Genomic DNA, 17185 nt, shown 5'->3' with positions numbered 1-17185 from the left:
GGAAGGGATGCCATTCAGAGGGACCTTGACAGGCTGGAGAGGTGGGCCCATGCAAACTTCATGAAGTTCAACAAGGCCAAGTGTAAGGTCCTGAACATGGGTCAGGGCAATCCCAAACGTGGATACAGACTGGGCGATGAGTAGATTGAGAGCAGCCCTGCAGAGAAGGACTTGGGGGTATTGGTGGATGAAAAACTGAATATGAGTTGGCAATGTGCGCTCGCAGCCCAGAAAGCCAATCGCATCCTGGGCTGCATCAAAAGAAGCGTGGCCAGCAGGTCGAGGGAGGTGATTCTCCCCCTCTACTCCGCTCTCGTGAGACCCAACCTGGAGTACTGTGTTCAGCTCTGGGGCCCCCAGTGTAAGGAAGTCATGGACCTGTTGGAACAGGTCCAGAGGAGGGCCATAAAGATGATTGAGGGCTGGAGCACCTCCCCTATGAGGATAGGTTGAGGGAGTTGAGGTTGTTTAGCCTGGAGAAGACTTTATAGCAGCCTTCCAGTATCTAAAGGGGGCCTACAAGAAAGGTGGAGAGGGACTTTTTACAAGGGCATGTAGTGCTAGGACAAGGGGTAATGCCTTTAAAGTGAAAGAGGTTAGATTTAGATTAGATGTAAGGAAGACGTTCTTCACTGTCAGGGTGGTGAGACACTGGAACAGGTTGCCCAGAGAAGTTGTGGATGCCCCCTCCCTGGAAGTGTTCAAAGCCAGGTTGGATGGGGCTTTGAGCAACCTGATCTAGTGGAAGGTGTCCCTGTCCATGGCAGGGGGGTTGGAACTAGATGATCTTTAAGGTCCCTTCCAACCCAAACCATTCTATCATTCTATGATATGCTGCAGTTCTCGTAAGCCAAGTAAAATGCATTCAGAAATTTGCCCTGCTGGAGAGCCTCCGAGGACAATGTCAGGCTTGTTGTGTTTGTGTTCTAGTGTCCATCTTTTAGCCGTTGTCCTGAACAGCAGAATTTGCAGTCCCCATGTAGGCAGCTAGGGATGTCTGCCCAGTGTGCAAGGAAAGGACAGGAACATTAACCTGGGACACTAAGCAAGGAGCTGATCAGAGAAGCTGAGGATGCGGGAAGCTGTTCATCCTATTCTGTCTCTCAAGGAGGCTTAGGCAGCTAACTCTGAAGGAAGGTGCTTCTGTCTCTTCTTGGCATTTGCAGCCATGAATCCTTTCCTGCAAGTAGGTGGGTGGCCAGGCCTTTCTCACATAAAGTGGAGCTGGAATAGGAAGAAGGGAAGGAGCGTGTGGTGCATTTGCACTTCTAGCAAACAGCCCAGTCAGCAGAGATCTGTCTGAAATAAAGGAGGGTTATGTTCAAGCTCCTGCTCCAGTGAATATTTAATTATCTATGCAAAAATAGGTAATTATCTAGCTTTAGTCTGGTGGTCTTTTGGTTCAGCAAACCATCCCAAATCAGTTATTCACACAGTTCTTATTTGCTCTAGTATCCCAATAACTTCAAGAAGAGAGACAGCATTCCTTCAAATGCTCAATAGCCTAGTGGTTAAAGCATTTTCTCAGAAGTTGTCTTCACATCTCTGCACCAATTTGTACCTTACATGGCCTTGAATTTGGTTCATTTACATCCCAGTACTTTAGTACTTTAGTTATAGAGCACTTTGGTATACCCCACAGCTTTAGGCTTCTAAATAAAAATAAGGAGGTGGTTCTGGCATCAAGTGTGCCATTTTGTGAGTGGTGAAGTGTGCTTGCAGTACGCTTTCTTCCTTAAAATGCAGAGGGCACCTCATGTGTGAAATCTTAAACCGTGATTTAAATCTGAGGCAGGAACTGAGCTGCACAGTACAGTCATGATCTGTACAGCTATGTGTATGGCCAGCAGCAAAAATGGATTTACCTAAGAGATGTTTTGGTGAAAAATTTAGGGTTAAGCATACACAGGCCTGTGCAGACATGCATCTCCTACACTCTGATATGGTAGTTGATATGGCTTGTGCTCTGGAACAGTGTAGCTGCAGCAACATGTCTCTCTTCTTGAGCAAAATGGAGGTACTTGTAGATGTAAGCAGAGCACTGAAGACTTAAATTTTGCATGTAGGTACCCATCTTTTAAGTCCTTTGAGTGTGAACATGAATGTGTGTATTGGGTCTGGCTGAGATGGAGTTAATAGTCCCCATAGCAGCCCTCATAGAACTGTGCTCTGCATTAGTAGCTAGAGAGGTGTTGATAACACACCAGTGTTTTGGCTACTGCTGAGCAGCACTGGCACAGCATCAAGGCTGTCTCCCCAACATTTTTGCCCCCTCCCTCAATGGCAGGCTGGGGCAGGGCAAGATCTTGGGAGGGGACATAACCAGGACAGCTGACCTAAACTAACCAAACAGATATTCCATACCATATGACGTCAGCCCAGATATAAAAGCTAAGTAAAGGGAGGCGGAAGGGAAGGCATTTTTTGTCTTCCCGAGCAACCACCATGCGTACTGAAGCCCTGCTTCCCAGGAAGTGGCCAGACATCGCCTGCTGATGGGAAGTAGAGAATAATATCATTTGTTTTTCTTTGCTTTCGCGCGCGACCTTTGCTTTCATTTTATTAAACTGTCCTTATCTTGACCCACGAGCCTTTTGTTATATTTTCTCCCCCCTGTCCAGCTAAGAAGGGGGAGTGATAGAGCGGCTTTGGTGGGCACCTGGCACCCAGCCAGGGTCAACCCACCACAGTCCTTTTTGGCGCCCGAACAGGGACAAGACAACGGCAGTTTTGCATTAAGCGTGCCTTAGCTAGTTATTAAGTGGCAAGCTCCTGTGCAGGTCACGGAGCTTGTTGGCTGCTTGCTTATCTCTATCTTGCTGAGTTTGGGAACATGGTAATGCAAATAATGGCTGTGTGCTTTGCCTTGGCACTGATGGTTTTTTTGTGCTGCGGGAGCTATCTTGTGGGGAGAATGAAGGAACTCGGGAACATGCTAATACAAATAATATCTATGTGCTTTGTCCTGGCACTGATGGCTTTGCTGTATTGTGGAAGCTATCTTGTGGAGGAGATGAGGGAACACATCTCCCTCTCCCTACCAGGCATTGATGTGAATGGTTTTATTATGCAGGCTCCTGAGGTCCTTGTTCACCCTTATGTGAGTTGTTCAATATTAATAATTAATACTGGTGGTGTATTATGGGTATTGTGGAATCTGGTCTCATCCTGGTATAAGAGAAGACAAGTTTCGGGTGAGGCAATACTGAAATGTGCCCTCAAGCGACCGGTCCCTGGGTGGCAGGGTATATGGAAGGATTTGGGCAGATTCCTAGGACGGTTATCACCTCCCATAATCTGGGACTTTACACCTGAACAGGCAAGTAACCCTGGCAAACTGGCGCGCCACCTGATAGAAGGGTGCCTTGCCTATCCCAATGAAAACCAGCAGCTTCTGGCACTGTACTGGGGCTTGGCCTATGCCTACCGAGCCATAGTTCAACACTCTCAGAGGACCATGGTTGAGGCAGGGACCCAGACTGCATCTGAGGACACCATGCTTGAGATAGGGACCCAAACAACAACAACCACCACAGTAGTTGCCCCAGTAGTGAAAAGGAAACAATGGATAAGGAGATCAACAGGTCCATACCATCGATTAGTAAGGGAAGAAGAAGAAGAGGAAAGCCTTAATTTAGAACCTGGTCCTTCAATAAAGAAATTGGAGGAAGGAGTGAAGGAACTTAAACAGGAAGCGGAAACTACCCGGTCCCTGACGTCCTCAGAACTTCGGGACTTGCGGAAAGACTACAGCCGCCAGCCAGGTGAGCGGATCCCTGCTTGGCTGCTCCGATGCTGGGATAATGGGGCCGACAGTCAGCTACTGGAAGGCAAGGAAGCCCAACAGCTGGGATCCCTCGCTAGAAACCGGGGAATTGAAAGAGGAATTGGAAAAGAAGGAGCAATTTGCAGTCTCTGGAGCCGGCTTCTCTCAAGTGTGAGGGCAAGATATCCATTCAAGGAAGATCTTGTGAATTCCTCAGAAAAGTGGACTACCGCAGATGAAGGCATCCAGTACCTGAGAGAGTTAGCAGTGGTGGAAGTCATCTACAGTGATCTAGATGATGAGGAAGTCTCAAAAGATCCAGAGGATGTCCTGTGCACACGGGCCATGTGGAGAAAGGTGATTCAAGGTGCCCCAGCGTCGTATTCTAACAGCTTGGCAGCAATGTATTGCCCAGATATGGAAACACCAACTGTGGAGAAAGTGTCATCTTGGCTCCAAAACTTTGAAGAAAATCTCTGTGTCTCCTCATCCCTACAGGACAGTGCCTTGGCTGTTAGGGATGCTCCAAGAAATCAGTCCTCTCCTGCTCCGGTCAGAGGGAAAGGGAGCCCAGGGCGTATGCCACGTGGTATGCTCTGGTTCTTCCTGCGTGACCAAGGGGAGGACATGAGGAAGTGGGATGGTGAACCCACCTTTAAGTTGGAAGCCCGCGTACGTGAACTGAGAGGGAAGACAGCTGTTAAGAAGGGGTCGCCCAAGAAGAAGGCTGTCAGTGTTGTTGCTGTAGAGGCCCAAGAAAGCAATCAGCGATCCTCCAGGCATAAAAGAACTGAAACCACCTCCCTTGATTCTGGTGAGGGGACTTCTGGTCTGGCACCGCAAGGGTCAGACAGTGAATACTCTGATGAGGAACAGCAATAGAGGGTCCCTGCCTTCGGCCAGGAGGAGGAAAGGGATGACCGGATATACTGGACTGTGTGGATTCGATGGCCTGGCACATCAGACCCACAGAAGTATAAGGCTTTGGTAGACACTGGTGCACAGTGTACGCTGGTGCCATCAGGGTACAGGGGCACAGAACCCATCTGGATCTCTGGAGTGACAGGGGGATGCCAAGAATTGACTGTATTGGAGGCTGAAGTGAGCTTGACAGGGGACAAGTGGGAAAAGCACCCCATTGTGACTGGCCCAGAGGCCCCTTGTATCCTTGGCATAGACTACCTCAAGAGAGGGTACTTCAAGGACCCAAAGGGGTACCGATGGGCTTTTGGTGTAGCCACTGTAAACACAGAGAAGATCAAACAGCTATCTACCCTGCCTGGCCTCTCGGAAGATCCCTTCATTGTGGGATTGCTGCGAGTTGAAGAACAGCAGGTGCCAATCGCTACCAGGACGGTGCACCGCCGGCAATATCGGACAAACCGAGACTCCCTGGCTCCCATCCATGAGCTGATTCATCAACTAGAGAGCCAAGGAGTCATCAGCAAGACTCATTCACCTTTTAATAGTCCTATATGGCCAGTGCAAAAGTCTGATGGAGGGTGGAGGTTAACAGTAGATTATCGCGGCCTGAATGAAGTGACACCGCCACTGAGTGCTGCTGTACCAGACATGTTAGAGCTCCAATATGAACTGGCATCAAAGGCAGCCACGTGGTATGCTACAATTGATATTGCCAATGCATTTTTCTCCATTCCTTTGGCAGCAGAGTGCAGGCCACAGTTTGCTTTCACGTGGAGAGGTGTCCAATACACCTGGAATCGACTGCCCCAGGGGTGGAAGCACAGCCCTACCATTTGTCACGGACTAATCCAAACGGCACTGGAACAAGGCGATGCCCCTGAACATTTACAATACATAGATGACATCATCGTGTGGGGCAACGAGGCAGAAGAAGTGTTTGAGAAGGGAAAAAGAATAATTCAGATTCTTCTGAAAGCTGGTTTCGCCATAAAGAAAAGCAAGGTCAAGGGACCTGCACAGGAGATTCAGTTCTTGGGAATAAAATGGCAGGATGGACGCCGTCATGTCCCTATGGATGTGGTCAACAAGATAGCAACTATGTCTCCACCAGCTAACAAGAAGGAAACACAAGCTTTCCTAGGCCTTGTGGGGTTCTGGAGAATGCATATTCCAGGTTATAGTCAGCTTGTGAGCCCTCTCTATCGAGTAACGCGGAAAAAGAACTATTTTGAATGGGGCCCTGAACAACAACAAGCCTTTGAGCATATCAGACAGGAAATAGCTCGTGCAGTAGCTCTTGGGCCTGTCCGGACAGGACCAGATGTACAAAATGTACTCTACACTGCAGCTGGGGAGCATGGTCTCAACTGGAGCCTCTGGCAGAAAACTCCAGGAGAAACCCGAGGTCGACCATTAGGGTTTTGGAGCCGGGGGTACCGAGGATCAGAAGCCCACTACACCCCGACTGAAAAAGAAATACTAGCAGCATACGAGGGGGTTCGAGCCGCTTCCGAAGTTGTTGGTACAGAAGCATATCTCCTCTTGGCACCACGATTGCCTGTGCTACACTGGATGTTCAAAGGAAACATCCCCTCTGCACATCATGCAACCAGCGCTACATGGAGTAAGTGGATAGCATTGATTACGCAACGGGCTCGACTGGGAAAATCTAACCGCCCAGGAATTCTGGAAGAGATCATGGACTGGCCAGAAGGCAGAGATTTTGGAGCAACGCCTGAGGAGGTACCTCGTGCCCAAGAGGCACCACCATATAATGAGTTATCAGAAAACGAAAGGCGTTATGCTTTGTTTACTGATGGATCCTGTCGTGTGGTAGGGAACCATCGAAAGTGGAAAGCTGCTGTGTGGAGTCCCACACGACAAGTCGTTGAGGCCACTGAAGGAGAAGGCGAGTCAAGTCAGTTTGCAGAAGTGAAAGCCATCCAACTAGCCCTAGACATTGCTGAACGAGAAAAGTGGCCAGTACTCTACCTCTATACCGACTCTTGGATGGTGGCTAATGCCCTATGGGGGTGGCTACAGCAATGGAAGAAGACCAATTGGCAACGCAGGGGTAAACCCATCTGGGCAGCAGCATTGTGGCAGGACATTGCTGCCCGTGTAGAACACATGACTTTAAAGGTACGTCATGTAGATGCTCACATGCCCAAAAGCCGTGCCACTGAAGAACATCGAAATAATGAACAGGTAGACAAGGCTGCCAAAATAGAAGTAGCTCAGGTGGACCTGGACTGGGAGCGTAAGGGTGAGCTATTTGTAGCTCGATGGGCCCATGAGACATCGGGACATCTAGGGAGAGATGCAACATATAGGTGGGCTCGTGATCGAGGGGTGGACCTGTCCATGGAAGCCATCACACAGGTCACTCATGAATGTGAAACATGTGCTGCAATCAAACGAGCCACCAGAGTAAAGTCTCCCTGGAACAGAGGGCGCTGGCTGGGTTTTCGATATGGTGAGGCCTGGCAAATTGACTACATTGGACCACTGCCACGAACACGCCAAGGCAAGCGCTACATACTCACGATGGTGGAAGCAACTACTGGTTGGCTAGAAACGTACCCTGTAAACCATGCCACTGCCCGAAACACCATCTTAGGCCTCGAAAGGCAAATTTTATGGCGACATGGTACCCCAGAAAGAATTGAATCAGACAATGGGACTCATTTCCGAAATAACCTCATAAGCTCCTGGGCAAAGAAACATGGCATTGAGTGGGTGTACCACATACCCTATCACCCGCAAGCATCTGGAAAAATTGAGAGATATAATGGACTGTTGAAGACTATGTTGAGAGCGCTAGGCAATGGGACATGGAAGCATTGGGATACAAATTTAGCAGAAGCCACTTGGCTAGTTAACACCAGAGGATCTGCTAACCGTCCTGGTCCTGCCCAAACAAAACCCCTACATACTGTGGGAGGAGATAAGGTCCCTGTAGTGCACATGGGGAAGTGGCTGGGGAAGGCAGTGTGGATTTCTCCTCCCATGGGAAAAGGCAAACCCATTCGTGGGATTGTCTTTGCTCAGGGACCTGGGTGTACTTGGTGGGTAATGCGGAAGGATGGGGAGACCCAATGTGTGCCTCAAGGACATTTAACCTTGAGGGAAAAATAATCTGTGATGTGAGTTGTATGTTGTAGGAAGTAATGTAGCAGGAATGACCTGAACTGCAAAGGAGTGAACTTCGCAAGGAACCAGACAAGTGCATCGGTGACCCAAACCAAGCCGGTGTTGGTGCCCAACGATCGAACATACTGCTTCTCCTGCCCTGACCACTCATCTTGATGGATGGGGCCCAAGTCATAACCTGTGTGTGAACATCTGGAGGAGTGGAAGATCTATCTCTTAAAGGACAGGGGATAGTAATTAATAAGAATGTATAAATCTGTATGTTGGGTATAAAAGTGGTTTAAGTATGTAGTTACAGTTGTAAGTGTTGGTAAGAAGGGATTTCAGTAATGAGAATTAAATACAATGGCATGGTTAGAAGACATCTGTATTAAATTATGTGGGACCTGAGCATGACGCAAATGGTATGGAATAAGGGGTGGAGATTGTATTGGGTCTGGCTGAGATGGAGTTAATAGTCCCCATAGCAGCCCTCATAGAACTGTGCTCTGCATTAGTAGCTAGAGAGGTGTTGATAACACACCAGTGTTTTGGCTACTGCTGAGCAGCACTGGCACAGCATCAAGGCTGTCTCCCCAACATTTTTGCCCCCTCCCTCAATGGCAGGCTGGGGCAGGGCAAGATCTTGGGAGGGGACATAACCAGGACAGCTGACCTAAACTAACCAAACAGATATTCCATACCATATGACGTCAGCCCAGATATAAAAGCTAAGTAAAGGGAGGCGGAAGGGAAGGCATTTTTTGTCTTCCCGAGCAACCACCACGCGTACTGAAGCCCTGCTTCCCAGGAAGTGGCCAGACATCGCCTGCTGATGGGAAGTAGAGAATAATATCATTTGTTTTTCTTTGCTTTCGCGCGCGACCTTTGCTTTCATTTTATTAAACTGTCCTTATCTTGACCCACGAGCCTTTTGTTATATTTTCTCCCCCCTGTCCAGCTAAGAAGGGGGAGTGATAGAGCGGCTTTGGTGGGCACCTGGCACCCAGCCAGGGTCAACCCACCACAATGTGTTGTATTGTATTGTGTCCTGATGTTTCTGAGCAATTTCTTAGAGGACATCAGAGTAGGTTTTGGTGTTACATCAAGACCTAGAGTGCATAGTCAAGTAGCAGGACTGTATCTTGTTACATGCTGCAGAAGCAGAAAAAACCTTCTGTCTGCACCAAAGAAACTTGAAATTTAAATATAGGATGAAAATCAAGAGAGAGTTAGTAATTATGGTCCTAGCGCACTAGTTAACCTAAGCCCTATTGCTATCAAAGTTTTGGTAGAACATGTAGAACAATCAGGGAACTGAGGTAGGAAAAATGGGTTATAGGGCTGGTACTTACAGTGTGTGTGAGATGTACTATTGGGGAAAGCCCAGAGTTGTTAGAAATGTTAACAAGCAAACCATGCTGGTGGACAATCTGGGCAATTTGGAGATAGACACTGATGTCTCAATACTGAAGGAGACAGTACCTAAAGGATCCTAAAAGGCATTTTCAGTATTGGTCTCCCTTGTTCTTGCTCCATTTGTCTTAATATTCAACCGTGCAGAACAAATAAAATCAGAAGTAGTTGCATAGCATCTTATCTAAGGCAATTATGCAATACATATTAAGTTGTTACCTTAATACTGTATTAACTTTTGAGACTTAAGATAGGATTCATTGAAGGCAGCATATTGTGCAAGGAGCTAATAAGAAATACCATAATGTAGAGTATATTGTATGCCTTGCTCCCAAATGGATTAGAACTCCCAGATCTGAAGGAAAGGGCCTGTGTTTCCCAACACTTTATTAATACTTTAAATCACAGTCCTCTAATCTAATCTGTATCAGCTGTGCTCTGAACAGGCAAAGACTCTGTCCTGATAAGACTCATGGCTGTAACCTGTAGTCCAACTTGCATGGAAAGTGTATACAGAGGGGTTAAAAGATGGAATTTTGGTGTAGGGAACACCGTTTGGAAGATCTCGCGATGTCACGGAAAGGTAGAAGGCTAGTCGTCGCCTCCCTATGACATATCAGTAATCCCACCTACCGTTGTTAGTATAAAAGGAATTAACTGCGCAATAAAGGGCGGAGTTGGCACTCACACCATGTGTGTTATCTGTCTCTTCCCTGGTCCAGGCCGAACAGTGATCTAATCGCGGCACCTTGATATGTAGCACTGCTACATAGTGGTGACCCCGACGTGATCGGCCGCACAGGCGACGATGGGGCTTGCGCAAGCGATTAAGGTATTAAAGGTGTTAGCTTATGAGGTGGGTGCCCGCGGTTCGATTAGGAGGGGCCCCACGGGCGAATGCATCCAATGGATGCTGCGCCGGGGGGACATTGAGTTTCCTAGATAAGTTTTGAGCCCCCCAAATTGGGGAGAGATTCGGGAGTCCTTGCTCCGATCCGAGCGCGGAGCTGCTGAACGATCGCAGAGTTGGGGGAAGGTGGAGCAGGTGGTCGCGGCGGGACGGGAGGCTGAGGCGTGCTGGCTGGCGGCGCGAGCTGCTGCGTCTGCGGGTGCAGCGTCGCCTCGGGAGCAGCGGGGACAGCGCCCTCGGGGACAGCGGGTCGGACTCAGACGGAGCGGGCGGCCGTGGCGCGGGGCTCGCAGAGTGGTCCGTCTTTGATCGCGGACATGGGCACGGAGGGTGCGGCGGAGACGGAGGTTTTTCCTGCAGAGGCGGCACCAGCAGGACCTGATGCGCCCCCCCCGCCACTATCCATGAGAGGAGTTGCGGCGGGTGGTTCGGCAGCTCACGGGGAGGGACGGTTTGCAACGCTTCAGGCACAGGCACAGGGCATACGCGGGCGTGACTTTACGGCACTTGCAACAACTGCCTTGGCCGCACTTGGGCGTGTCGCGGCCATGGATAGAGCGGACCCCCCCCTTGCGTGAAAGTTCCGCAGGGGATTGCCGAGAGGTTTACTGCCTTTTTAGATCGGCTTCAGCTTGCTGTGTAGGCGGCAAACCTCCCGGAGGCGGCTAAAGAGGCGATTGTGCTTGAATGTGCTAGGGCTCAAGCTAACCCACAGAGCGCAGCGCTTGTCTCTCATTTGCCAGCGGGTTCGTCCCTAGGTAACATGATACGCCATGTACTGGAGAGAGACCAACACCGGGAAGCGCGTCCGATAGTGGCGGCCTTGCAACAACTTTTGCAGGCGGGTACAGCCTGATACTGCTTTTGAGGAGGCAGTCTGTAAGCAGGCCGCTAACGAGCAGCATTCTGATTCCGATAATAATTCTTTTGTATCAGGCAGGGTGGACTCTGAAAAAGAGCCGGATTTATATCCCTCATTACCTCCGCCGCTGCCTGCCGCGGCCATCCCGCCGCTGCCTCCCGCGGCCTCTGCGCGGCCGGGACCGCTGCCGTGCCGCCGCCGTCCCCCACCCCCCCACCCCAATCGCCTGGTACTCCCTCTCCAGGGTCTGCAGAACTTAAAACAGAACCTGGCTTTGCTGCACTGCCTGTATCTACTTTTCCTGCTAATCCCTCTAACTCTGTGCCTCTGTCTAATCCATGACGATTCACTTAATGATTTGGGAAAAAATACACATAGTTTGATGCAATGCTGTCGAGGAAAAGCTCTACAGCAAGGAGATACCATGTTTACTTTTCCTGTTGTATGCACACCTGCCTCAAGAAATGCAAGAACCTCAAGAGTTAGAGTTCTTAGGATCAGTCATCATGAATCCCTGTGTGATGTTTAATTACACCCATAACACCACTCAAAAGGGTCAGAATGTAAATGCTATTTTGCCTGTATATAGAAATGCTACAGCTTGGTGTAACTATATCTATTCCAGAATATCACACTCTTTTTTCTATTCCAGCTGCTTTACCTACGCGGATGTTTTTAATTTGTGGGAATAGAGCGTGGGAGAGGAATTCCATCGAAACTTAACAGGAGGCCATGTAGCCTCGGACAACTTACGTTACTAACACCCGATATCAATATGATTCACAGTAAAAGGCTCACGATAACTGACACAGGTTTAACTGGATGGCTAACAACTTTGGGAATTACGGGATGATTAAAAGATTTGCTTATGCATGGCTTAGTTATTTTAATTGTAATATTAGCAGTTGTAATGATTGTACTACGTATCATAAAATAGTTGAACGTATGATTGCAAAAGCATTTCATGTAACTTGGCTTGCATAAAAATAATTAAAAAAAAAAAGAGAGAGAGAGAGAGAGGAAGAGACAGAAAAAAAAATTAAATTAATGAAAACAAACAGCTGGAGAGGGGGAAGAGAGATGCGGTTGCAGAACACACAGACATGGCAGCTGAAGAGTGAGAACATCTAAGACAAATAACCCTGCAGACACCAAGGTCAGTGCAGAAGGAGGGGGAGGAGATGCTCCAGGCGCCGGAGCAGAGATTCCCCTGCAGCCCGTGGTGAAGACCATGGTGAGACGGGTCGTTCCCCTGCGGTCTATGGAGGTCCACGCTGGAGCAGTGTGCTCCTGAAGGACTGCACGCCGTGGAGGGGACCCATGCTGAAGATCTTCGTGGAGAACTGTCTCCCGTGGGAGAGATCCCACGCTGGAACAGGGGAAGAGTGCGATGAGTGCTGCCACTGAGGAGGATGAAGTGACAGAGATAATGTGTGATGAACTAACCGCAAAACCTCATTTCCCGTTCCCCTGTCCAGCTGTGGAGGAGAGAGTGATAGGATAGCTATGGTAGGTAACTGGTGTTCAGCCAGGATCAACCCATCACATAGACAAAATGCATTATAAAATAGAATGAAATTACATTGCAATTGGGAATTTCAAAAACAAGGACTCTGTGTAACTCCTTTACAAGGGAATGAAAGTGTATGTGATTGGAATTAGGTGAAGGCACATTTGCAAGGTGCATTTGCTACTAATATTGCAGGAGAGACCTAAGACCTTGCACAGATATTACAAGATCAAATGGGAAATATAAGAAATTGGCAGAATAAGGTGTTTTTCAAAGAATTGTCTAATACTGTTGAATGCTTAAATCCAAAAACATGATTTGAAGGTTTAAATTTGTATATCTGAATTTATATTGCTATTGGAGAATTATTAATCATTTGTGTGTTTGCAGCAATCAGAATCACCTGAGGAGCTGTACGAGGATTGCGTCAGTTCGAAGCTAGAGTCCTCGCTGCCTTCCTCGTGAATCTGATGTTCCTAAACAAAAAAGGGGGCGATGTGGGAGCAGCTCGGAACACCTGGCATTTGTTTTCAAGAGTGACCGTTAGAATTTGTTGTGCTGCATGTTTGCCAAGCCTTGAAGAACTAGTTTTACAAGGTCAGGTTGGAGGATGGCCTTGTGTAGGCCTGGGAAGATGTGGCTGAAGACAGTCACGAGTATGTCTATGGAATGTTTTTATCTTTAACTGTTCTGAGGACTGGCAAACATCCCAGCTGGGTCAGATATGCCCTCCTGTGCTAGTAGTATTGGCTGTGAGTCGTTAGTACTTTCTGGATCTTTGTTGAAACATATATAAGTTGGATTCTTTTGTGAAATAAAGGGAATCTTGCATGGAAAAAAAAAAAAAAAGAAAAAAAGAAAAAGGAAATTGTGGGAGATTTCATAGAAAATGGGGGAACATTTCTTTGAGCCTGATTATTTAGAGTTAGCATAAGTAGCCCGCAGTCAACATGAGTGGACCAGAGTACGCTCCCTTTAAGCCACTACAGTATTTGCATGTTACCGTAGACACCTATAGTAAATATATTCTCACTACAGCGCACAGGAAGCAGAATAGCTTGGCGGTTGTACAACACTGGCGTGCTTGCATAGCCCAACTGGGGATTCCACGACAGATCAAGACGGATAATGGTACAGCTTATGCTGCGGAAAAGGTGAAACGATTTTGTGCAATCTGGGGTATAGCCCTTGTACATGGCACTCCTTATAACAGCACCGGCCAGGCCATTGTAGAACGAGCACATCAAACCTTAAAGACCCTGCTAGATCGTCTTAGGGAGGGGGACCAGGCGGAGCCCTCCTGCTTACGGGATAATTCACCTGTTCTCCGTGCACAGCGTCTCCTGTTAACTGCGTTAACTTCATTAAATCAGACAATTCGGGGGGACCTGGACCAGATGACGGCGCAACGACATTTTACGGCTACGGAAGAGAAAGGCCCTGTTGGTCCGTGTGCGTGATCCCCAGACACGCCAATGGGACGGACCATTTGAGCTGCGTTGCCTCAGGCGGGGGTACGCCTGTGTACAGATACCTGAAGGGCTACTGAAATGGGTCCTTAGTCGCATGGTTCGTCCTGCCCTAACCTTGTAGTGTTTGAGTGTTTTTCTTTACAGATTGCTGTTATCCTTTCCTGGCTTGTGATGTCTTGGGTATCTGCTACGAATTTCTGATGCTGGAGCAATTAATAAACAAGATAACAGAACTGCAGAAGCAAGAAGGCGCTGCAAGACCTTTATAGCAATTAAGAAAACTGTCATTTCGGCTTAGAACATTTAGCTGCGGGATGGGGACTTAGGAGTTGGTTTGTATCTTTGTTAAAAATCGGGGTTTCTTTTATTCTTGTGTATTTTATTAGGTATAATGTTGCTTTTACTGTGTTTAATTAATTGTGTTCATATATCTTGTAGGTCACCTTAGCCAACATAACAGGTCAAGATTCTCTGTGCACTGCAACCACATCACAAAGCCCGTGAACCAATAGACAGGATGGCTATGACTCGTGCGGCACGTCTGGCCAGCGACCGCATGTGCCATAGGCTCCCTATGTTTCAACTGAGGTGAATTTTGGCACCCGCTGGCCACGCGTGCTAAAATCTGTTCCTCTGCAAATGTACAAATACCGGGATTTTCCGAAGAGCATCGGGCTGGTGTACAGCAAGGCCATCGTTGCCTCTGTGGGGACGCCCACGTAAAGCTGGCACCTACCGATTGCTGGCCTGAGTTCGCGGATGGTGGTGACTAGATCTGCTAATACTCTTCTAATAGAAAAAGGGAGGGGGAATTGTTGTGGGAACATATTTAGCTAACGGTCACAAGAGCATTCCAGACGCCTTTAGAAGGCCTTGAACAGAATAAACAAGAAGACAAAAATAAGAAAGATACCAATTAGAAAAACACAGGTGCATATTCCACGATAAAGAGAACTTGGCACAAACAACCTCAATTCGGCAGTTTATCTTGACCAATTAGACTGAGATAAGTCTCGTATGTTTAGTTAGTATGACCAATTATATTTTATGTTTATGCGCGTGTGCAGTGTTGATGCAGCCAATCATTGAGTGCAACTGGACGCGTGGACAGTGCATGAATAGTGTGTGTAACCAATGGGAGCTAGTTGGACATGAGGAGGGGGAGATGTAGGGAACACCGTTCGGAAGATCTCGCGATGTCACGGAAAGGTAGAAGGCTAGTCGTCGCCTCCCTATGACATATCAGTAATCCCACCTACCGTTGTTAGTATAAAAGGAATTAACTGTGCAATAAAGGACGGAGTTGGCACTCACACCATGTGTGTTATCTGTCTCTTCCCTGGTCCAGGCCGACCAGTGATCTAATCGCGGCACCTTGATATGTAGCACTGCTACATTTTGGTCCATGGATGAACACTGGGGGAGAAGTAGATAGCCGAGAAAAGCACAGTCAGCACAGAAAACAGATGGTTTATTGCTCGTTGTTTAGAATGCTGACCACGGAGATAAGAAAGCTGAGCAATACTGGAGGAGGCCGTGCAGCGGGCTGTTGCACGGTACAGCTGTGAGCATGGTCAGCACGTGACTGCTGAATTATGACAATATGTCGCATGTACAAAGCCCATGAACCAATAGACAGGGTGGCTATGGCGCGTGCAGCGTGCCTGGCCAGCAAGCGCATGCGTCATAGGCTCCCTATGTTGCAACCGAGGCGTGTTTTGGCACCCACTGGCCACGTGTGCCGAAACCCGTTCCTCCGCAAATGTATAAATACCGGGATTTCCCGAAGAGCATCGGGCTGGTGTACAGCAAGGCCACCGTTGCCTCCGTGGGGACGCCCATGTAAAGCTGGCACCTACCAATTGCTGGGCTGAGCTCGCGGCGCAAGATGGCACAAGAATGTACGGATGGTCCATCTTCCTCACGGTCTTCGGGTCAGTATGTTAATTTGCTTTACAAGATACCCTTAGCATAACGCATGTCTGTAGTTAATAAATGCTTGCTTTTTCCCCTTATAGTCAGTGTGTGTGTGTTTACCGCCTTGGGAATCCTCAAAACCACTCTAAAACAGAAAGACATAAGAAGTTGTTCTTGTTGTCCCAAAACTGGTGGGATCGTTCACCCAGTGTGCAAGCTAATAACACACAGAGCCGAGGTATTAGCTATTTATTGCCGGTTCTGCGCAGAAAGGGGTGCTAGGGGGTATCTCTGCAAAGCTAGCACACCCAGCACTAAAACAGTCATTGATTTATACATTGTAAATTAGCATAATTAACATACTCATTGTTTATCAACCTTTTACTGGTACCTATAATTCCATATCTTAAAGCTGATTGCTGTATAGTGTCCTCGTCTTCATTTAAAGGTGCAGCATCTTTTAATTTTATTGCGCAAGCTCAGTGGGTGAGGGTCTTCAGGTGGATGCGGGTATCCTAACTTCTAGAGGTGTGGTCTTCATATTATAATTAGTTAAGTTCACCTAAAGGGCATGTTTTTAGCTGATTCACGTGGTATAGCCAAGCTTCTTGGGCAACCAGCCCACTAAAGTTTCTGGTTCCTAGTTGTGATGGGTTGACCCTGGCTGGTTGCCAGGTGCCCACCAAAGCCGTTCTGTCACTCCCCCTCCTCAGCTGGACAGGGGAGAGAAAATATAACAAAGAGCTTGTGGGTCGAGATAAGGACAGGAGAGATCACTCACCACTTACTGTCACGGGCAAAACAGACTCAACTTGGGGAAAATTAACTCACTTTATTACAAATCAACCAGAGTAGGGTAATGAGAAATAAAACCAAATCTCAGAACACCTTCCCTCTACCCCTCCCTTCTTCCCGGGCACAACTTCACTCCTGGCTTCTCTACCAACCCCCCCCAGCGGCACAGGGGGACGGGGAATGGGGTTTACGGTCAGTTCATCACACGTTGTTTTCTGCCGCTTCATCCTCCTCAGGGGGAGGACTCATCACACTCTTCCCTGCTCCAGCGTGGGGTCCCACCCACGGGAGACAGTCCTCCACGAACTTCTCCAACGTGGGTCCTTCCCACGGGCTGCAGTTCTTCACAAACTGCTCCAGCATGGGTCCTTTCCATGGTGTGCAGTCCTTCAGGAGCACACTGCTCCAGCGTGGGTCCCCCACGGGGTCACAAGTCCCTGCCAGAAAACCTGCTCCGTGGGCTCCTCTCTCCACACGTCTG

At 48.3% G+C, this 17185-nt stretch overlaps 1 long non-coding RNA gene across 1 annotated transcript; it reads right to left on the bottom strand.

Moving 5' to 3' along the window:
* Positions 1 to 236: 236 nt before the first annotated feature.
* Positions 237 to 15794, bottom strand: LOC121233004. The gene is made up of 3 exons (XR_005931799.1): positions 15609 to 15794; positions 12136 to 12137; positions 237 to 246 (listed from the first exon to the last, which is right to left on the bottom strand). It is a non-coding gene; the product is annotated as an uncharacterized LOC121233004 (long non-coding RNA).
* Positions 15795 to 17185: the final 1391 nt, after the last annotated feature.

This window comes from Aquila chrysaetos (genome assembly GCF_900496995.4).
Source record: "Aquila chrysaetos chrysaetos chromosome W unlocalized genomic scaffold, bAquChr1.4 W_unloc_3, whole genome shotgun sequence".
NCBI lineage: Eukaryota > Metazoa > Chordata > Aves > Accipitriformes > Accipitridae > Aquila > Aquila chrysaetos.
The sequence above is the reverse complement of the archived record's forward strand: the minus strand, read 5'-3'. Positions and strand labels throughout refer to the sequence as shown.